At 38.7% G+C, this 23,199-nt stretch overlaps 1 long non-coding RNA gene across 1 annotated transcript; it reads right to left on the reverse strand.

Moving 5' to 3' along the window:
• Positions 1-1,128: 1,128 nt before the first annotated feature.
• On the reverse strand, positions 1,129-22,826 carry LOC104094833 (uncharacterized). The gene is made up of 4 exons (XR_011411652.1): positions 22,381-22,826; positions 18,251-18,375; positions 2,556-2,624; positions 1,129-1,387 (listed from the first exon to the last, which is right to left on the reverse strand). It is a non-coding gene; the product is annotated as an uncharacterized lncRNA (long non-coding RNA).
• Positions 22,827-23,199: the final 373 nt, after the last annotated feature.

A 23,199-nucleotide genomic window follows, 5' to 3' on the forward strand; every position in this document is an offset into this window, starting at 1 on the left:
CGAGGGAAAGATCGAGGCCCAGGCTCGATGCCATGATCGAGAGCCTGTGAATGAAGCCACGATTGAGGCCTAGGCTCGAGGGCCATGATCGAAGCCACGATCGAGGCCTAGTTCTGAAGGTTTCCTGGGCAGAATTTATAAAAGAGGGCATTCATCTGATTCACCATTCTTAACCAATTGGAGCTTGTGCAGAGGCGATTTTCGATAGATTTTCAAGGAAAGACATTGGGGTAAGTGATTCTACTTCGGTTTTGGTCTATATACACAAATATATCATTGTTTTCACCATTTAAATTAGTGTTTTGAGATTGAAATTTGGAAAAGTTTTGAAATTTCATATAAACGAATTTTCGAGGTTTCTGTATCGATTCGAAGTCGGATTTGAGTAAAACTGGTATGATTGGACTCATAATTGAATGAGTTGTCGGATTTCATAACTTTTGCCGGATTCCGAGACATGGGCCCCACGGACGAATTTTTAATTAATATCGGGATTTTTATTGAAATTATAGTATTTTCTTATAGAATTGATTCCTATAAATTTTAGTGATTGTATCGAATTATTTTTGGTTAGATTCGAGTCAATCGAAGTTGGATAATCGAGGAAAAGGCCTACTACTGGATTAAATTGGAGCAAGACGAGGTAAGTCTCTTGTCTAATCTTGTGAGAGAGAAATTACCTCATAGGTGACTAAATTAATAATTATTGCTAATTGTGGGGGCTACATAGGCACGAGGTGACGAGAGTCTGTGCGTAGCTACTATTAATGATAAAGTTCAGGTAGTTTAGGACTCAAAAGCATGAATTGCTTGTGTAAATTGTATTCTTTACTTAATTAAATTATTTGATATATATATATATATATATATATATATATATATATATATTGTGAATTGTTAGGGAAGATATTAAAGGATGAAAATCCCATATGCTTAAATTTTCTGTTTAAATTAATTAATTGTTAAGAGAAATTGTTCTTCCTCCTGAATTTATCTTATAATAAATATACTCTCATTCCGGAGGTACATAAGAAAATGTCCTCCTTTCTTGTGGTGTCACGACCCCAAATTCCCATCCGTAGGAGGTCGTGATGGCACCTAGTCTCTAAGACTAGGTAAGCCTATCAATGCGAAAAAATCATAAATATCTTAAATAAATAAACTACAATTCAAATAATTACAACTCCCAAAACCCGGTAGAAATAAGTCACAAGCTTCTAAAAAATTATTCTCAATGTTTCTATGTATCAAGGTCTAAAGAAAAATAAGGAAGCAACATAAAATGATAGAAGGGGACTCCGGAGTCTGCGGACGCTGACAGATATACCTCAAAGTCTCCGTGCGCAGGTAACTCACTAACGTCTAGACTGATAAGATGTACCTGAATCTACACAAAAAGATGTTCAGAAGCGTAGTATGAGTATACCACAGCGGTACCCAGTAAGTGACAAGCCTAACCTCAGTAAAATAGTGACGAGGTCAGGTCAGGCCCTACTGGAGAATAGATAATGACATGAAAAAATGTTTAAACAATTTAATAAGATAAAATGACTATGAAAAAGAATCAAATAGTATGTCACATTTAATGACACCAAATAATTGCAAATAATATCTCGTGGAATCAAAACAGAATTTTCTTTCAACTTTATGAAAATCACAACAATTAATCGAAGGCAACTATGGTCATAAATCAATATCAACAAGGGCACTACCGAGGTACCACCTCGTAGTCCTAAATCATAAATAAATTCACAATATCTCATTTCCTTATCTCACCGCGGGAGCCTTCAAAATTTATTTTAAAGAAAATATTTTTCCCAAAATAGCATCCAGCGTTTTAGCCATCCTTATCACACCGCATGACTTCTAGTAGTTCCCCCTACTAGCCACGCGTATCAAGCAACCCTTATCTCACCGCATGTGTTTCAATACCCAGACCTTATACCACCGCATGCATATCAATATCTCAATATATCACAATTTGCACCTCAAGTGCCCAATTATTTCAATTTGCCAAAATAAATCAATGATATTTTCCACAATAAAGAGCTCACGGCTCATGCCAACGTAAATCATCAATAATATTTTTCAACAATAAAGAGCTCACGGCTCCATCACAATGAGTACAAAAATCTTACAAAAATATTCAGGAATAAATAATTTAGCAAAATAATATTTCAAAATCTTTAACACGTTGCTTCAATACCAAATTTAAAATGTCAAATACTTCATATTAATAATATTTAATTTACAAAAAATCAATGTCAAATAATGCACATAATAAAAGAAACCAAGTTTCAACCAAACAGGTAAAACAATTAGCAGGAAAAGGTCAAGCAAATTTAAAGTATACAAATCAAATCAATGATGGAGAATATAACAAGATTTAATAAATTAATTAATATACAACAGTGATCTTCATAATTTAAAAACATAATCCTTCACATTTAGTCCGTGTACACACTCATCACCTCGTGTACGTGACTTTCATCACATTACAATTAATACCAATCCTAGAAAAAATTTCCCCACACAAGATTAGACAAGTCACTTACCTCGACCTGCTCCAATTTAACCAAGTAGTATGTTTTTTCCTCGATTTTCTGATTCCGGGCGACTCGTATCTAGTCATAATTAATTCGATACAGTCAACAAAAATTATAGAATTAATTCTATAAGAAAATACTACATTTTTCAATAAAAATCCGAAATTAACTCAAAAATGGCCCGTGGGGCCCATGTCTCGAAACTCGATAAAAGTTTCAAAATCCGAAGCCCATCAACCACAAGTCTAACCATACCAAAATTTTCAAAATCCGACCCCAACTCGACCATCAAAGCTTCAAATCTTATTTTCAAATTCCTAAGTTCCAACCCCCGATTTACACCTCAAAAACATGTAATCTAGTTGGATTATTTGATGATAATTCAATTGTAATGACCCAACCGGTCATTTTAACTTTTAGAACCCCGTTCCCTAAAATAAAACTTCCCGTAGGTGCTTGTAATGATTTATGACTTGCGGGGATGGTTGGTTCGGGATTTGGAAGTGTTTGGAGTGAAACCGGAACATTTAGTTCCTTAAGTTGGCCTTAAAGTGTTAAGCTTGACTTCGGTCAACATTTTTATAAAACGACCCCGGAATAGAATTTTGATGATTCCAACAGCTCCGTATGGTGATTTTGGACTTAGGAGCGTGTTCGAAATTTTATTTGGATGTCCGTAGTTAAATTAGGCATGAAATGGCTAAAAACAAGAATTTAAGTTTAGAAGTTTGACCGATGAGTTGACTTTTTGATACCGGAGTCGGAATCCAGTTCCAAAAATTTTCATAGCTCCGTTATGTAATTTATGACTTGTGTGTAAAATTTGAGGTCAATCGGAGTTGATTTGATAGGTTCCGACATTGAATGTAGAAGTTGAAAACTCTTAGTTTCATTAAGCTTGAATTGGGGTATGATTCATGGTTTTAGCATTGTTTGATGTGATTTAGAGGTTCGACTAAGTTCGTATGATGTTTTAGGACTTGTTGGTATATTCGGTTGAGGTCCCGAGGGCCTCGGGTGAGTTTCGGATGGTTAACGGACCAAAATTTGAGTTAAAAAGCTGCTGCAATTTTTCCTCTTCTGTTGGACATTCTGGGCTGTGATCGAGCCCAGATATCGAGCCCACGATCGAGCCCTGGACATTTTGGGCTGTGATCGAGCCCAGATATCGAGAACACGATCGAGCCCTGAGTCGAAGCCAGGGACGAGGCTTAGTATCGAAGCCTCGGTCGAAGGCAAGGCTCGAGGGCATGATCGAAGGTAAGGCTCGAGGGCTAAGATCGAGACCCAAGCTCGATGCCCTGAGCGAAGGCACAACCTCGATGCCCTGATCGAAGGCACATGTTCGATGCCCTGATCGAGGCCATGACTGAGGTCCAGGCTCGAGCCTGTGATCGAAGCCGCGATCGAGGCCCAGTTCGAGGACCAGTTCCGAAGGCTGCTGGGCAGTTTTATAAAAAGAGGGCATTCGTCCCATTTGCCATTTTTAACGAACTTGAGCTTGAGCAGAGACGACTTTTGGCAGATTTTAAAGGGAAAAACATTGGGGTAAGTGATTCTAACTCGGATTTGGTCTACATATACAAGTATATCATTTTTTTCACAATTTAATTAGTGTTTTGAGATTGAAATTTGGAAAAGTTTAGAAATCTCATAGAAACAAAATTTTGAGGTTTCGGTATCGATTCGGAGTCGGATTTGAGTGAAACTGGTATGGTTGGACTCGTAATTGAATGGGTTGTCGGATTTCATAACTTTTGCCGGATTCCGAGAAGTGGGCCCCGCGGGCGAATTTTTAATTAATTTTGGGATCTTTTCTTTAAAATATAGTATTTTCTTATAGAATTGATTTCTACAATATTTAGTGATTGTATCGAATTATTTTGGCTAGATTCGAACGAGACGGAGTTGGATAATCGTGGAAAAGGCCTTATAGTGGATTAAATTGGAGCAAGACGAGGTAAGTCTCTTGTCTAATCTTGTGAGGGGGAAATTACCTCATAGGTGATTAAAATTAAATAATTGTTGCTAATTGTGGGGGGCTACGTATGCACGCGGTGACGAGAGTCCGTGCGTAGCTACTATTAATGTTAAAGTCCGGGTAGTTTAGGACTCAAACCATGCCTTACTTATGGAAATTATATTCTTTGATTTATTTATATTAATTGATATCTATATGAATATATTGTGAATTGTTAGATAAAGATATTAAAGGATGGAAATCTCACAGGCTTGATTGTTTGTTTAAATCAATTAATTATTAAAAAAAATTGTTCTCTTCCCGAATTTACCTTATAATAAATATACTCTCCTTCCGGAGGCACATAAGAAAATGTCCTCCTTTCTTGTGGAGCGGGCCGAACGCCTCGGCAGGATAGATGCATCTATGGATCGCGCCGCACGTCCCTCGGCAGTGTACACGACACTCTGGATCGGGCCGTACGTCCTCGACAGAAATTGTGCTTAATAATAATAATTACACGATACTTTAATAATATATTTCAGCTTGTGAAGCTAATTAATAAATTGGAAAATCCTTGAAATTTAATGAATTATTGTTCTTGCTTGTTAAGGAATTAATTGTTACTCCGGTGAATGAGGTTTAGTTGATACATTGGAAATTATTTGAATTAAGCAAGTTTAATTAATATATTGAGAATTGTTACATTTGAAGGAAATTTGATTATTTCTGCTGATTAAATAGGTTATTGTAAATTCTATAAATCATGCTGATTTAAGTATCCAATTTTATTTCAGTTATTATTATTGACCCTTAGTGAGTGTCAAAGTCGGTCATCTCGTCTCTACCACTTCGAGATTAGGCTTGATACTTACTGGGTACACGTTGTTTACGTACTCATACTAACTTGCTGCACTTTTTGTGTAGGATCTGAGACATGTACTAGTGGAGGACCTATCATCACATACCCACGTCATCCCGAGGCATAGTGGTGAGCTGCCTTTCTGAGCCGTTCTGCAGCTACCAGTGTCTCTTCTTATATTTATATTATGTCTACTTCATTTCAGACATGATTTGGAGTTTTGTATAATCTACTAGATGCTCACGCACTTGTGACACTGGGTCTTGGCACACACACATTGGTAGAAATTGGTATTTTATTATTTTCTTGGAATAAAAGTTTAACCAATGTACGTTTGACTTATTAGTTGACTTGCCTAGCTGTAGTGTTGGGCGCCATCATGACCTATAGGTGAAATTGGGTCGTGACAACATGGTATCAGAGCAATAGGTTCACGTAGGTCTCACAAGTTATGAGCAGACCTAATAGAGTCTTGCGGATCGGTACAGAGACGTCTGTACTTATCTTCGAGAGGCTATATGGTGTTAGGAAACTACCTTTCTTCATATTCCATCGTGCAATTGATGTAGTACTAAATATCCTTCTCTTATTCTCTCACAGATGGTGAGAACACGCTCTAATGAGATTCCAGACCAGGGAAGAGCTACTCCCCCAGTTGCTAGAGGCCGAGGGAGGGCTCCAGCCCGTGGTAGAGGGCGAGGACGTCCCAGGACTGTTCTAGTTATGCCGCCAGTGGATCCAGCAGAGAATCCCATTATTGAAGAGCAGGGTGAGTTGCCTTTGGCAGAGCCAGCTCCGGTGGGCTTCACATCTGCACCGGGATTTCAGGATGTCATAGGTCGTATGCTGCGATTCATGGACAATATGACTCTGGCCGATTTATTTCCGGTAGACCCAACCACATCTCAGGCGGGCGGGGGAGAACAAACCCCTACCGCGCAGGCTCATGGACAGGCAGCTGCTGTATATCAGACCCAGGGTGCACTACCCGTGGGTGGAGTCCAGCCAGTGGCAGCAGCTACACCTGAGCCCAGGCTAGCTGTAGCCGCCGATCCTCAGAAACTATTGGACAGATGGACTAGACTACATCCTCCTGTCTTCGGGGGTGAGAGACATGAGGATCCACAGGATTTCATTGATCGTTGTAAGGATAGACTGTACAACATGAGGATATTGGAATCCCATGGGGTTGATTTTGCTACTTTTCAGCTAGAGGGTAGAGCCCGTAGATGGTGGAAGTCTTATGCTCTTGGCAGACCAGCAGATTCTCCTCCCATGACTTGGGACAGGTTCACCCGTATCTTCTTGGACAGGTATATTCCACCCTCCCAGAGGGAAGAGTTGCGGTTTCAGTTTGAGCAGCTCCAGCAGGGTCAGATGTCAGTGACTGATTATGAGGCGAGGTTTTCTGAATTATCTGGCCATGCACTAATGATACTCCCTACTGAGGCGGAGAGAGTGCGAAGGTTTGTAGCCGGTTTACATACTGGTATTCAGGCCACTATGGCTCGAGAGGTTAAGATGGGTACTTCTTATGAGCGAGGTGTGGAGATAACCCGGAGGATTAAGGGTGTACGTCAGCGAAGACGAGAGCAGATTATGAGAGATAAGCGGTTCAGGTACTCTGGAGAGTTCAGAGGTGCTCCGTCCGGGGGCAGAGGTCAGTTTGTGAGGGGCAGTCCAGCAGACCCCCATATCCAGCACCACCACCTCCTCGAGGTGCTCCAGTGCGACCTTATCTCAGTGCTATCCCAGAGAGTTCTTACCGCCCACCAGCTATTCAGGGTCCTCCCAGTGGGTATTCAGGTCCCCAGGGCCAGACACTTAGTCAGCAGTCCATCGCACCGAAGAGTTGTTACGAGTGCAGGGATCCCAGTCACATGCGGAGGTTTTGCCCCAGGCTTCGAGGTAGACCAGTACAGTAGGGTCAGCAGCCTATGCTTATCGGGCCAGTTGCTCTACCAGTAGTTCGACCACTAAGAGGTGGAGGACAGGTGGGTAGGGGCCGTCCTAGAGGTGGAGGTCAGCCAGGCAGAGGCCAGACAGTTGGCGCTCCAGCTCGGTTCTATACTTTTCCGGCTATACCAGATGCAGAGGCCTCAGATGCCGTGATTACAGGTATTATTTCTGTTTTTGGCAAAGATGCCTCAGTATTATTTGATCCAGGATCTACGTATTCATATGCGCCATCTCTATTTGCTCCATTCCTGGGTGTTTCTCGTGAGTCCTTGAGTACTCATGTTTATGTGTCCACTCCTGTGGGCGATTCTGTTATTATGAACCGGATCTACCGGTCCTGTATTATTACATTCTGTGGTTATGAAACTAGAGCAGATCTCCTATTGCTTGAGATGACCAATTTTGAAATTATTCTGGGTATGGACTAGTTGTTTCCATATCATGCTATTCTAGATTGTCATGCCAAGACTGTTACCTTGGCTATTCCAGCATTGCCTAAGCTGGAGTGGAAGGGTTCGCATGTTAGTTCATTTAATCGAGTTATTTCTTTTATAAAGGCTCAATACATGGTTGAGAAGGGTTGTTTGGCTTATCTAGCCTATGTTCGGGATACTACTGCAGAGACTCCGGCTATTGATTCAGTGCCTGTAGTTCGGGAGTTCTCTGATGTATTTCCGTCAGATATTCCAAGTATGCCACCTGATCGTGATATTGATTTCTGTATTGACTTGGCTTCAGATACCCAGCCTATATCGATCCCACCGTATCGCATGGCTCCGAAAGAATTGAAAGAATGGAAAGAACAGCTTGAAGAGTTACTAGCCAAAGGGTTTGTCAAACCGAGTGTATTGCCTTGGGGTGCACCAGTATTATTTGTGAAAAAGAAGGATGGAACAATGCGGATGTGTATTGATTATCGCCAATTGAACAAAGTCACTATTAAGAACAAGTACCCGTTGCCGCGTATTGATGATCTGGGTGCTAGGGTATTCTCTAAGATCGACTTGAGGTCGGGGTACCATCAGTTGAAGATTCGGGATTCGAATGTTCCGAAGACTGCTTTCCGTACTAGATATGGTCATTATGAGTTTCTGGTATTGTCTTTTGGTTTAACTAATGCCCCGGCAGTGTTTATGGATCTGATGAACATGGTATTCAGTCCATATATTGACTCATTTGTCATCGTCTTCATTGATGACATTTTGATCTACTCACGTAGTAAGGAGGAGCATGAGCAGCTTATGAGAGTAGTGCTTCAGACATTGCGAGAACAAAAGCTATATGATAAGTTCTCTAAATGTGAGTTTTGGCTAGAGTCTGTAGCATTTTTGGGACATATCGTATCGGGCGAAGGTATTAAAGTTGATCCCAAAAAGATTGAGGCAGTTCAGAATTGGCATCGCCCCACTTCGGCGACGGAGATCAGGAGTTTTCTGGGTTTGGCAGGTTATTATCGTCGGTTCGTGGAAGGTTTTTCATCTATTGCAGCACCTTTGACCAAATTAACCCAGAAGGGTGCTCCATTCCGATGGTCCGATGATTGTGAGGTGAGCTTTCAGAAGCTCAAGACATCATTGACTACAGCACCAGTGTTAGTGTTGCCTTCGGTTCGGGGATGTATACAATGTATTGCGACGCTTCGCGCGTTGGCTTGGGTTGTGTATTGATGCAGGAAGGGCAAGTTATTGCATATGCTTCACGTTAGTTAAATCCCCACGAAAAGAATTATCCGGTACATGATTTGGAGTTAGCTGCGATTTTTCACGCTCTTAAGATTTGGAGGCATTATCTTTATGGGGTGTCTTGTGAAGTTTACACTGATCATCGCAGTTTGCAGCATTTGTTCAAGTAGAGGGACCTAAATTTGAGACAGCGCAGATGGCTGGAGTTACTAAAAGATTATGATATTACTATCCTGTATCATCAGGGCAAAGCAAATGTGGTTGCAGATGCCTTGAGCAGAAAGGCGGAGAGTATGGGTAGTTTGGCTTTCATTTCAGCAGAGGAAAGACCATTAGCCTCAGATATTCAATCCTTGGCTAACAGACTTGTGAGGCTGGATATTTCAGATCCCAGCCGAGTTCTTGCATGTGTTGTGGCCCGGTCTTCACTATTTGAGCAGATCAAGGCTCGCCAGTATGATGACCCACACCTGGTGGTTCTTCGTGAAACGGTACTACGAGGTGGTGCCAAGGAAGTCACTATTGGTGCAGATGGTGTTCTACGACTCCAGGATCGTCTGTGTTCCTAATATGGATGAACTGAAGAAAAAGATCCTGGAGGAGGCACACAGTTCTCGATATTCTATTCATCCAGGTACTACGAAGATGTATCGTGACTTGAGGCAGCATTATTGGTGGCGACGAATGAAAAAGGACATAGTCGAGTATGTAGTTTGGTGTCTAAATTGCCAGCAAGTTAAATATGAGCATCAGAGGCCAGGTGGCCTACTTCAGCAGATAACCATACCAGAGTAGAAATGGGAACGAATTACTATGGATTTTGTAGTTGGGTTGCCGCGAACCTTGAGAAAGTTTGATGCAGTTTGGGTGATTGTTGACAGGTTGACCAAGTCGGCATATTTTATTCCTGTTGTGACTACGTATACTTCAGAGAGGTTGGCCCAGATTTATATTCAGGATATAGTTCGGTTGCACGGTGTGCCAATTTCCATCATATCAGATAGAGGCCTTCAGTTTACTTCACATTTCTGGAGAGCAGTACAGAGTGAGTTGGGGACCCGTGTAGAGCTCAGCACAACTTTTCATCCGCAGACCGATGGACAGTCAGAGAGGACAATTCAGATTTTGGAGGATATGCTCAGGGCATGTGTGATTGACTTTGGAGGTCAGTGGGATCGTTTCCTGCCTTTGGCCGAGTTTGCTTATAATAACAGTTACCAATCCAGCATCGAGATGGCTCCATTTGAGGCTTTATATGGTCGGCGATGTCGTTCACCTATCGGATGGTTTGAGCCAGGTGAGGCTAAGTTATATGGTACTGATTTGGTGAGGGATGCCTTGGAAAAGGTAAAGTTGATTCAGGAGCGACTTCGTACAGCAAAGTCCAGACAAAAGAGTTACGCGGATCAGAAAGCGCGTGATATATCATTTATGGTAGGTGAAAAAGTTCTCTTGAAGGTTTCGCCGATGAAGGTAATTTTGAGATTCGGGAAGAAGGGCAAGTTGAGCCCAAGGTTTATAGGCCCATTTGAGGTGTTGAAACGAATTGGGGAGGTTGCTTATGAGCTTGCATTGTCTCCCAGCCTATCGGGAGTTCATCCGGTTTTTCACGTATCTATGCTCCGGAAGTATCATGCCGACCTATCACATGTGTTAGACTACAGCACAGTTCAGCTAGATAATAGCTTGGGTTATGAAGAGGAACCAATTGCCATTGTTGATAAACAGGTTCGCCAGTTGAGGTCCAAGAGGATTTCTACAGTAAAAGTCCAGTGGAGGGGCCAACCAGTCGAGGAAGCGACTTGGGAGGCCGAGGAAAACATGCGGAGCAGATATCCAAACTTATTCAGCACTTCAGGTATAATTCTAAACTCGTTCGAGGACAAACGTTTGTTTAAGAAGTGGAGAATGTAATGACCCAACCGGTCATTTTAACTTTTAGAACCCCGTTCCCTAAAATAAAACTTCCCGTAGGTGCTTGTAATGATTTATGACTTGCGGGGATGGTTGGTTCGGGATTTGGAAGTGTTTGGGGTGAAACCGGAACATTTAGTTCCTTAAGTTGGCCTTAAAGTGTTAAGCTTGACTTCGGTCAACATTTTTATAAAACGACCCCGGAATAGAATTTTGATGATTCCAACAGCTCTGTATGGTGATTTTGGACTTAGGAGCGTATTCGGAATTTTATTTGGATGTCCGTAGTTAAATTAGGCATGAAATGGCTAAAAACAAGAATTTGAGTTTAGAAGTTTGACCGATGAGTTGACTTTTTGATACCGGAGTCGGAATCCAGTTCCAAAACTTTTCATAGCTCCGTTATGTAATTTATGACTTGTGTGTAAAATTTGAGGTCAATCGGAGTTGATTTGATAGGTTCCGACATTGAATGTAGAAGTTGAAAACTCTTAGTTTCATTAAGCTTGAATTGGGGTATGATTCATGGTTTTAGCGTTGTTTGATGTGATTTAGAGGTTCGACTAAGTTCGTATGATGTTTTAGGACTTGTTGGTATATTCGGTTGAGGTCCCGAGGGCCTCGGGTGAGTTTCGGATGGTTAACGGATCAAAATTTGAGTTAAAAAGCTGCTGCAATTTTTCCTCTTCTGTTGGATATTCTAGGCTGTGATCGAGCCCAGATATCGAGCCCACGATCGAGCCCTGGACATTCTGGGTTGTGCTCGAGCCCAGATATCGAGAACATAATCGAGCCCTGAGTCGGAGCCAGGGACGAGGCTTAGTATCGAAGCCTCGATCGAAGGCAAGGCTCGAGGGCATGATCGAAGGCAAGGCTCGAGGGCATGATCGAAGGTAAGGCTCGAGGGCTAAGATCGAGACCCAAGCTCGATGCCCTAAGCGAAGGCACAACCTCGATGCCCTGATCGAAGGCACATGTTTGATGCCCTGATCGAGGCCATGACCGAGGTCCAAGCTCGAGCCTGTGATCGAAGCCGCGATCGAGGCCCAGTTCGAGGACCAGTTCCGAAGGCTGCTGGGCAGTTTTATAAAAAGAGGGCATTCGTCCCATTTGCCATTTTTAACGAACTTGAGCTTGAGCAGAGACGACTTTTGGCAGATTTTCAAGGAAAAAATATTGGGGTAAGTTATTCTAACTCGTATTTGGTCTACATATATAAGTATATCATTGTTTTCACAATTTAATTAGTGTTTTGAGATTGAAATTTGGAAAAGTTTAGAAATCTCATAGAAACGAAATTTTGAGATTTCGGTATCAATTCGGAGTCGGATTTGAGTGAAACTGGTATGGTTGGACTCGTAATTGAATGGGTTGTCGGATTTCATAACTTTTGCCGGATTCCGAGATGTGGGCCCCGCGGGCGAATTTTTAATTAATTTCGGGATCTTTTCTTTAAAATGTAGTATTTTCTTATAGAATTGATTTCTACAATATTTAGTGATTGTATCGAATTATTTTGGCTAGATTCGAGCCAGACGAAGTTGGATAATCGTGGAAAAGGCCTTATAGTGGATTAAATTGGAGCAAGACGAGGTAAGTCTCTTGTCTAATCTTGTGAGGGGGAAATTACCTCATAGGTGATTAAAATTAAATAATTGTTGCTAATTGTGGGGGGCTACGTATGCACACGATGATGAGAGTCCGTGCGTAGCTACTATTAATGTTAAAGTTCGGGTAGTTTAGGACTCAAAGCATGTCTTACTTGTGGAATTGTATTCTTTGATTTATTTATATTAATTGATATCTATATGAATATATTGTGAATTGTTAGATAAAGATATTAAATGATGGAAATCTCACAGGCTTGATTGTTTGTTTAAATCAATTAATTATTAAAATAAATTGTTCTCTTCCCAAATTTACCTTATAATAAATATACTCTCCTTCCGGAGGCACATAAGAAAATGTCATCCTTTCTTGGGGAGCGGGCCGAACGCCTCGGCAGGATAGATGCATCTATGGATCGCGCCGCACATCCCTCGGCAGTGTACACGACGCTCTGGATCGGGCCGTACGTCCTCGACAGAAATCGTGCTTAATAATAATAATTACATGATACTTTAATAATATATTTCAGCTTGTGAAGCTAATTAATAAATTGGAAAATCCTTGGAATTTAATGAATTATTGTTCTTGCTTGTTAAGGAATTAATTGTTACTCCGGTGAATGAGGTTTAATTGATACATTGGAAATTATTTGAATTGAGGAAATTTAATTAATATATTGAGAATTGTTACATTTGAAGGAAATTTGATTATTTCTGCTGATTAAATAGGTTATTGTAAATTCTGTAAATCATGCTGATTTAAGTATCCTAATTTTATTTCAGTTATTATTATTGACCCTTAGTGAGTGTCAAAGTCGGTCATCTCGTCTCTACCACTTCGAGATTAAGCTTGATACTTACTGGGTACACATTGTTTACGTACTCATACTACATTTGCTGCACTTTTTGGGCAGGATTTGAGACAGGTACTAGTGGAGGACCTATCATCACATACCCACGTCATCCCGAGGCATAGTGGTGAGGTGCCTTTCTGAGTCGTTCTGCAGCTACCAGTGTCGCTTCTTATATTTATATTCTGTCTACTTCATTTCAGACATGATTTGGAGTTTTGTATAATCTACTAGATGCTCACGCACTTGTGACACCGGGTCTTGGCACACGCACATTGGTAGAAATTGGTATTTTATTATTTTCTTGGAATAAAAGTTTAACCAATGTACGTTTGACTTATTAGTTAGCTTGCCTAGTTGTAGTGTTGGGCGCCATCATGACCTATAGGTGAAATTGGGTCGTCAATGATCTTCATAATTTTAAAAAATAATCCTTCACATTTAGTCTCTGTACACACTCATCACCTCGTGTACGCGACTTTCATCACATTACAATTAATACCAATCCTAGGAAAAATTTCCCCCCACACAAGATTATACAAGTCACTTATCTCGACTTGCTCCAATTTAACCAAGTAGTATGCTTTTTCCTCGATTTTTCGATTCCGGACGACTCGTATCTAGTCATAATTAATTCGATACAGTCAAGAAAAATTATAGAATTAATTCTATAAGAAAATACTATATTTTTCAATAAAAATCCGAAATTAATTCAAAAATGGCCTGTGGGGACCATGTCTTGGAACTCGACAAAAGTTACAAAATCTGAAGCACATTCAATCACAAGTCTAACCATACCAAAATTTTCAAAATCCGACCCCAACTTGACCCTCAAAGCTTCAAATCTTATTTTCAAATCGCTAAGTTCCAACCCCCGATTTACACCTCAATCACAAGGGGCTTACCTCAAGTTTTTCCGTGAAAACCTTGCTCAAAATCGCTCAACCCGAGCTTGAAATGCCCAAAAAATGGCAAAAGCTCGAAACCCTCCTGTTTTTGTATTGTCCGGGAATTTTCGCATATGCGGCAACTTGGCCGCTTCTGAGCCAACCGCATGTGCGGAAAAAGTCCCGTTGCGCAGGCCGCTTCTGCGCGCGTCCCTCCGCATCTGCACTCGCGCTGGTGTAGAATTTCCCTCACACCTGCGACCATTGCCCCATAGTCCATTTGTGCATATGCGCTTGCCAGGCTCGCTTCTGCGAGCTCGCACCTGCGATAGAATTTCCGCAGGTGCGAATGCAGCAGAGGGCAGAAACTTCAGTTATTTCTTCTAAGTCCAAATTTGATCCATTAACCATCCAAAACTCACCCGAGGCCCCCAGGACCTCAACCAAATGTACCAACAAGTCCTAAAACATCATACGAACTTAGTCGAGCCTTCAAATCACATCCAACAACACAAAAACATGAATCACACATAGATTCAAGCCTAATGAACTTTGAAATTTCTAATTTCTACAAATGACTCTGGAACCTATCAAATCACGTCTGATTTACCTCGAATTTTGCTCACAAGTCATAAATAACATAACGGAGATATTAAAATTTTCAGAATCGGATTTCGACCCCGATATCAAAAAGTCAACCCCTCGGTCAAACTTCCCAAAAATCAACTTTCGGCATTTCAAGCCTAATTCCACTACGAACTTCCAAATAAAATTCTGATCATGCTCCTAAGTCTAAAATCACCATACGGAGCTATTGGAATCATCAAAATTCTATTCCAGGGACATTTGCACATAATTCGACATTCGGTCACTATTTGAACTTAAACTTTTAATTTTTCATCAAAATTCCATATCTCGGGCTAGGGACCTCAGAATTTATTTCCGGGCATACGCCCAAGTCCCAATTCACGCTACGGACCTACTGGAACTTTTAAAATGCTGATCCGAGTTCGTTTGCTCAAAATATTGACCAAAGTCAACGCAATTGAGTTTTAAAGCTCTAATTCATATTTTAATCTATTTTTCACATAAAATCTTTCCAGAAAATTTTACGGACTGCGCACGTAAGTCGAGGAATGATAAATAGTAGTTTTCAAGATCTTAGAACACATAATTAATTATTACTTAAAAGATGACATTTTGGGTCATCACATGTGGAGCGGGCCGAACGCCTCACCATGATAGATACATCTATGGATCGTGTCGCAACTCCTTCGGCAGTGTACACGACACTCTGGATTGGGTCGTACGACCTCGGTAGAAATCGTGCTTAATAATAATAATTACACGATACTTTGATAGTTTATTGCAGCTTGTGAAGCTAATTGATAAATTAGAAATCTTTAAAATTTAAAGAATTATTACCCCTGCTTGTTAAGAAATTATTGTTATTCCTGTAAATGCGACTAATTGACAAATTTGAAATTTATTGGATTGAAGAAATTTAATTATTTCTGCTGGTTAAATAAATTATTGTTAATCCTGTGAATCATGTTGATTTAGATATTCTACTTTTATTTCAAATATTATTATTGACCCATAGTGAGTGTCAAAGTCGGCCATCTCGTCTCTAGCACTTCGAGATTAGGCTTGATACTTACTAGGTACACGTTGTTTACATACTCATGCTATACTTGCTGCACTTTTTGTGCAGGATCTGAGACAGATACTATTGGATGAACTATCATCTCACATCCTCATTATCCAAGGGCGTAGTGGTGAGCTACCTTTCTGAGCCGTCCTGCAGCTACCAGTGCCTCTTCTTGTATTTTTAATTCTATCTATTTGGAGTTTTGTATAATCTACTATATGTTCATACACTTGTGACACCAGGTCTTGGCTCACACATTGGTAGAATTTGGTGTCTTATTATTTTTATTGGATTTAAATTTTATTGATATATGTTTAATTTATTAGTTGGCTTGACTAACTATAGTGTTGGGCGCAATCACGACCTATAGGTGAAATTGGGTCGTGACACTTCACTTTTCCCAACAATGTCCAGAAGTTCACTGCCTGCTAGATAAACCTTCCCGAATTTTTCAGCAATATAATTATGCAGTAATTCTTTGCATGATGTAGAGTGAAAGTATGCACCTGAGTCCAAAATCCAAGATTCGACTGGACTGTCTGCACAACAAATTAGTGCATCACCCAATTGTTCGGCAATTGCATTTGCTGAATTATCATCCTTGTATTGATCGTTCTTCTTCTTCTTTGGCTCTCTACACTGACTACTATAGTGGCCTTTTTTATCGCAATTCCAACACGTAATGTCTTTACGATTTTTGGATTGCCCTCTTCTCCTTGACTTTGATTTGCCACGACCATGACTTTTTCCTTTTTGGCTGCTTCTCCCCCTGCTTTCGATATTAAAAGAAGATCCTGGGGAATCACTTGATTCTCTTCGACGAATATCTTTGCTTAGAACCATGTCTCTAATATCATACTATTTGAGTTTGGTACTTCCCAATAAACTACTAATTGCAGTTACTGTTGCAGACCAACTCTCCGGTAGAAATGATAGTAGAATCAATGCCCTGACTTCGTCATCGAATGTTATATTAACATAACTCAACTGAGTTAATATTATATTAAACTCATTGATATGTTCCGTAACAGATCCACTTTCTGTCATCTTTAAGTTGAACAATCGACACATCAAATAGACTTTATTTGAAGCAGATGGCTTCTCGTACATATTTGATAACGCCTTCATCAGGCCTGGAGTGGTCTTCTCGTTAATGATATTAAACGTCACATTTTGTGTTAGCGTCAAACGAATCACACCAAGTGCTTGGCGATCTAATAGATCCCAATCCGCTTTGGCCATAGTCTCAAGTTTTACCTCGGTTAAAGGTAAGTGTAATTTTTTCTCGTACAAATAATCCTCTATTTGAAATTTTCAAAATCCAAAATCTTTGCCATTGAACTTGTCAATCTTAACATTCCCTTCTTACGATGCCATTTTTAACAAAAATAATTTATGTGAATAGTGTTTGTGAATAGTAACAATGATCAATTGTGTCGCACTATTCTTGTGAATAGTACATGCACCAGTACTATACTATTCTACCAGAATTACACGTCTGTGCTCTGATACCAGTTGCTAGGAAACGTGTTAGGGCTAATAGAAGGAAAAATATTTGAAAGAGAAAAGCAATAAATTGCACAAGACAAGACAAGATTTACGTGGTTCGGCAATTTTGCCTACTCCACGACCACAAAGAATAGTTCTTTATTAATTGAAGAGAGAAAAAAAAAGTTGAGGGATGATTTTCAAATGAAAATGCATACCCCTTTTATAGCCATTTGAATGTCCTGTCAAGGTAAGCGCTTACATCATACGGATGTCGATATAAGCGCATATATCATAAGAATGTCGATTTAAGCGCATACATCATAAGTTCATCTCTTTTTGATTTTTCTTTCTTTTGTTTTGTCCACTTTTGTTTCTTTCACATACAATAACAGGTTTGCTACTATCAATATATATACATGATAAAGTGAGGGATACACAGTTGAATCTGTTTTCTTTATGCATGCACTCATGTTGAATTAGATCTCTCTCTCTTTTTGATATGATGGTGTATGTGCTCTTTCATCTTGTTTCTGTTCCATGGCTGTTGTTAATGCGAGACGATTTCATCATTGAAATCTCATATCTCAGGGAGGTGTAATTTATCAGTATAATTTACCTAATTTTTACTAATTTGTATACTCCAGCATATCCTCATTATTAACACAATACTTCGTTTCCTAAACTCTCTCCCTCGGCCCTTTAATTCGTAGTGAAACAAAGGAGAAGAGGTCCCATATTGGCTTTTCATATTGTGCCTGGGATTAACTGAAGTTGGTGTACCTTTTTGCTACTCATAGATGTCATGTATTGAAACACACAGATAATATATTAGAATGTTACCTGATGATTTGTATTGTGCGAGATGATTTGTACTACTTTGCCAATACTTTTTCTGCTTTAATTTGCTTTTGCATGGACCGTTTTGTAGCTTCCGCCGCCAAAAGATATGCCACCTGATTCCTTGCCTGAAATTACATGTTAGGATATCATTTTTTCTTCATTTAGTTTGTTTGGATGGTTGTTAAGTGTCGTTTTATAACGTATCATATTATATTGTATCATTTGATAAATATAATATTTGGATAGATTGTATCGTTTGTCATTATTTCATGATATCACACACCAGCAATATAAAGAATAAACTTGTAATATTTTAAAGAAAAATTATGACACAATGTAAAATTACTATATAAAAAAGTAGGGTAAATGATAAAATAAAATTATTTAATAATAATGAAGGGTGAGATTGAGATAAAAAGGCAAGGTAATGACGCGACCACACCAAATTGGTTGTTACATAAAGTATCATATTTCGACGTTATGTAACGACGGATTAACGATACGATACAATAAAATTTAAGTAACAATCAAAACAAACATCGTATTTAAAGTAACAATACGATACAATACAACGGGTAACAACCATCCAGACAAGAATGTTAACCGTTAGAATGGTTTTAACAATATCATTAGGAATTTCGAACGATAATTGAGAAAGATCCCAAGTGTTGTTACGATATAAATCTTTGATTTTTAATTTGAGATTTGTTTTCTTTTTATGAAGCGGTCCCGAAATACAGTGTCTAAGGCAGGGGTAGTTTCGAAACCATGTAGATTCTCGCTCTCAACTAAGATATGTAGGGAAGTTATCTGTAAATAATTGTTGAGCATCAAGTACGTAGTAGAATTGGGAAAAAGACTATGCATGGCAATACAATTAATTACTGGTTTTGTCGACAAGAGCGAGTTGCTCCAGTGGTGAACACTCTTCACCTCCAACCAATAGGTTGTGAGTTCGAGTCACACCAAGAGCAAGGTGGGGAGCTCTTGGAGGGAGGGAATAAAAAAAATAAGAAAAAAAAAAAATACTGGTTTCGCCGAAAGTGTCTTCTTACAACCAATAGGTTGTGAGTTCGAGTCATCCCAAGAACAAGGTGGAGAGCTCTTGGAGAAAGGGAATTAAAAAAAAAAACGATTAGCCGAAAGTGTTTCTTTCCAATTCTACTAAGAGTAATACTTGGCAGTTCATCCCCAGTTCAACTAGGAGTCAAATTTGGCAGTATATTCAAATTGTATCACCATAAAAAATGGCGAAACCTGTAGAATACTACTTTTTTATGGTATTACGGTTCGACTCCGAGTTGAATTGTGAATATACTGCCAAATATTACTCTTAGTGGGCTTTTGGACATGGGAATTGTAAACTTCCGGAAAAAGTTTAAAAGAAAATTCAAGCGAAAATGATATTTGAAAATTAGAGTTACGTTTGGACATGAATTCAATTTTTGGTTGTTTTTAAATTTTTGTGAGTGATTTGAAGTGAATTTTGAAAAATGACTTTTTGGAGTTTTTCAAATTTTTGAATAATTTCAAAATTCATTTTGAAGTGAAAAATTAAAAATTTTATGATCAAACACTGATTTTGAAAAAAAAGTAAATTTGTTTTATGTCCAAACGGCACCTAAAGTAGAATTAAAAAGAAGACTCACTTTCCTAACTTTTTTTTTATGGTATTACAAATTGAATATAATTTGATACCTAGTTGAATGGAAAAAGGAGCATAGCTTAAGGTCTTCAAAATGGAAGGAGTTCTCAAAAAATTGAGTGATGTTGCAAAAATATCAACAAAAAGTATTCAAAAGAGGCGTATTCTGTGAATGAAGAAGAGGCGTCGTTGTAGAGTTCAACTTCCAAATGACATAATAATATTTCAGATACTAACATGGCTCCCTGCCAATCTTTGATGCAATTCACGTATGTTTGTAAAGCTTGAAACAATACGACATGATTCCAACTTTATTAAATTCCACATTTTTCGTTCTCATGCTCGTGGTCCCTCAACCACCCACTTTTTGTTTGAACTACATATTTTTCCTCCTAACCCTCTAAGATCTTTTCAGCGTAATACACAACGTTTAGAAAAATTATCTGTACAACTCGTTCCCCGTCATTATTTAGCGACAAGAGTTAAGTTCCTTATGTGCTCAAATCAATGCAATGGCCTTGTTTGTATTTATAACAACTATAAGGGGCGTTTGGTAGGGTGTATAAGAATAGTTATGAATAAGGTGTATTAGTAGTGCAGAGATTAGTAATGCATGGGTTAATAATACAAGTATTAGTTATGCAGAGATTATTTCTTATCCACTATTTGGTGTGATGTATTAAAAATTAAAATGCATTACATAATTTTTAAGAAAATTAATTGTTTACAAAAATGCCATTCATATTCTTTTGCTTTAAGGATTTTTAAGAATAATTTTGTCTTTAACCATGCAATTGTATGCATTAATAGTCTTGGTATTGCTAACACCACGGTTTGGTACGTATTAGTTATACATGTGATAATACAAAATAGGTTGTATAACTAATACTTGCATTAATAATACATAGGGTGCAAAAATATACCAAACAAAAGATTATTAATACCAAAAGTTAATTCACGCAATAAAATTTACTTATGTAATGTCACCACGTAGGAGATGATAGCTCTGCCATCCTCTCTCATAAACTTTTTTTGGGAGGAAAGTTATTCTTATTTGTTTCTGGGATTTGATACGATCATGGAACAATACAAATTGCTTTATGTTTGTCATCACGAAGATTCTAACTCTAGGAACCATGTTGTGGTAATTTTTCTTTTACCTGTCCATTTTAACAAGTCGAGATTTATTATTTTCTTTTAATATTACCCTTAGTATTAACTATTAAGTACGTGCCAACACTCCGCTAATTTATTAGAGTTATTATAACTTTAATAACCATTAACAAGGGTAATTTAGTAAAACAACACCTTAAAAATAATTTTGGGGGCGTGCCTATCTCAATAGAGGACTCGGTAAAAAGGTATGGAGTGAGTATAACTAAAAGAATAATTTGATTTTAGTGTCCTTATTTATTCTTTGATCTCAAGTTATTATTATTCATGCTTTCACTAATTAATCTCTCTCAACATTTGTTAATAAAAGGGTATAGGTGAAAAACTTAATTAACTCTTTCTTGATTTTTATAAAATGACGAGTATTTTAGACCAATTTTTTTAGTAAATTAATCGTGACAACTAAAAAGGTATTAGCTAATCGACTGAACACCCTGCCACAACTGTCACACCCCTTTTTTCACCTCACTAACCCCTATTTAAAAGAGATAAATTGATTTTGTAAAGCTCAAAAGGGTTTTCAAATTGAAAGTGACAAAAAATTGTGTTTAAAAGATTTTTCAGAGTCGCCACCTGACATTTGGTTTCGGTGTGCCAGGTGGGGTTTTTAAAATAATAATTTTCCTTCAAAACACATTTGACTCTAAAACTGATTGCACCAGAAATTCTAGGTAAGGGGGTTCATTTGGCTCGGGGAGAAAGCGTTAGGCATTCCCCGAGTCCCGTGAAAGTCACAGTTGCATACACGATCTAGTTGGCTTTAAAGAATACTCAAATTGAGGCAGAAACATACAAAACCAAAAATAAACACAAAAGAGGTTCGAGGTCGTCCCCGCCTAATAAAAGAAAATAAAATAAGAGGAAAATACTAAAAGTCTATACAATGCTCACTCCACGATGTCCGTCACAGCCTCCAATTACATTCATCACGGGACATACCTCGGATAAAATAATAAACTACGGGACAACCTCTAACCTCAAATAAAATAAAAAGTCCTAAAACTTGACTACCCAGGTGTTATCGGCCTATCATACCCCTAGCGATCTAATTAAATAAAATAAAATGACAACAAGAAAAAAAATCCAAAGTCTAACATTATGTTCGAACTCCCATGGCCCAAGTTCATTTAATCAGAAATGTCCTCTACGTGCACCTACTGTCTCCATTCTACTAATCATGTCAACATGTATTCACATTCACACATAAATTTGCAAGTCATTCACAAAATGACAATTAAAGCATGGATTCCAAACAAACACAAACAACTCACGGGAGATAAATCAAAAAACAGAGGAAAGGGAAGGAATAAACCTTTGACGAATCTTCCTTTTATATTAAACAATAGAGCTCCAAATCAAGTGCACATCAACGGTTGCTTCAAGCTCACGAATCCAGACCGGAAACCTCGAATCAAACACAACCTCGGATGACCTCCATTTTTAAAACCAAAATTTGAAGGACAGTACTTTCGTTCGTCTCTTTTAGTGCATCATCAAACTCACGTAGCCTCTCTGTAACGTTTTTCCTTTTCTTTTATTGAAATTCTGGTCGTTCCCTTCTCACCCTCGTTCTCACTATATCGTTTCCTCTGCTTCTCTCCCTCTCGTCACTCTTTTCCCTATGTTCAGGTGAATTCTCTGCTGGTCCCTTAGAGATTGAAAGAAAGAAGATCGAAAAATTCAGGAGGGGGAGGCGGTTGCCCTAGGGTAGTCTGTTCTCTGTCCTGCTGCTGCCCCAAGTCCCCTGGGGTTTGGGGTGTTAATTTGATTTTTATATGGTGGTGGGGAGTAAGTATTGGCCATTGGATTAAACATAATGAGTGGCCAAAATTTAATCTTGCATTTAAGTGGAGAGTCGGATAATGGAACTGGGCCGGCCGAATTTGGACCTATGTAAAATGGAGTTGGACAAAAAATGGACCTTTTAAGACAAGAATCAACCCAAAATCCATTCTTTTATTGAAAATAATAAAATACTAATTGACTTTAACCGAATTAAAATTAAAAGTGAAGCCAATCCTCTTTTTATTTTATTTTTTCGTATTTTTCCAAAGATTATATTAAGGTAACAGTAGAAACGATAGGTTAAAACCATAGCAAAATTCACTACAAAAAGAAACTAATGATATTA

This window comes from Nicotiana tomentosiformis, chromosome 10 (genome assembly GCF_000390325.3).
Source record: "Nicotiana tomentosiformis chromosome 10, ASM39032v3, whole genome shotgun sequence".
Classification (NCBI taxonomy): domain Eukaryota; kingdom Viridiplantae; phylum Streptophyta; class Magnoliopsida; order Solanales; family Solanaceae; genus Nicotiana; species Nicotiana tomentosiformis.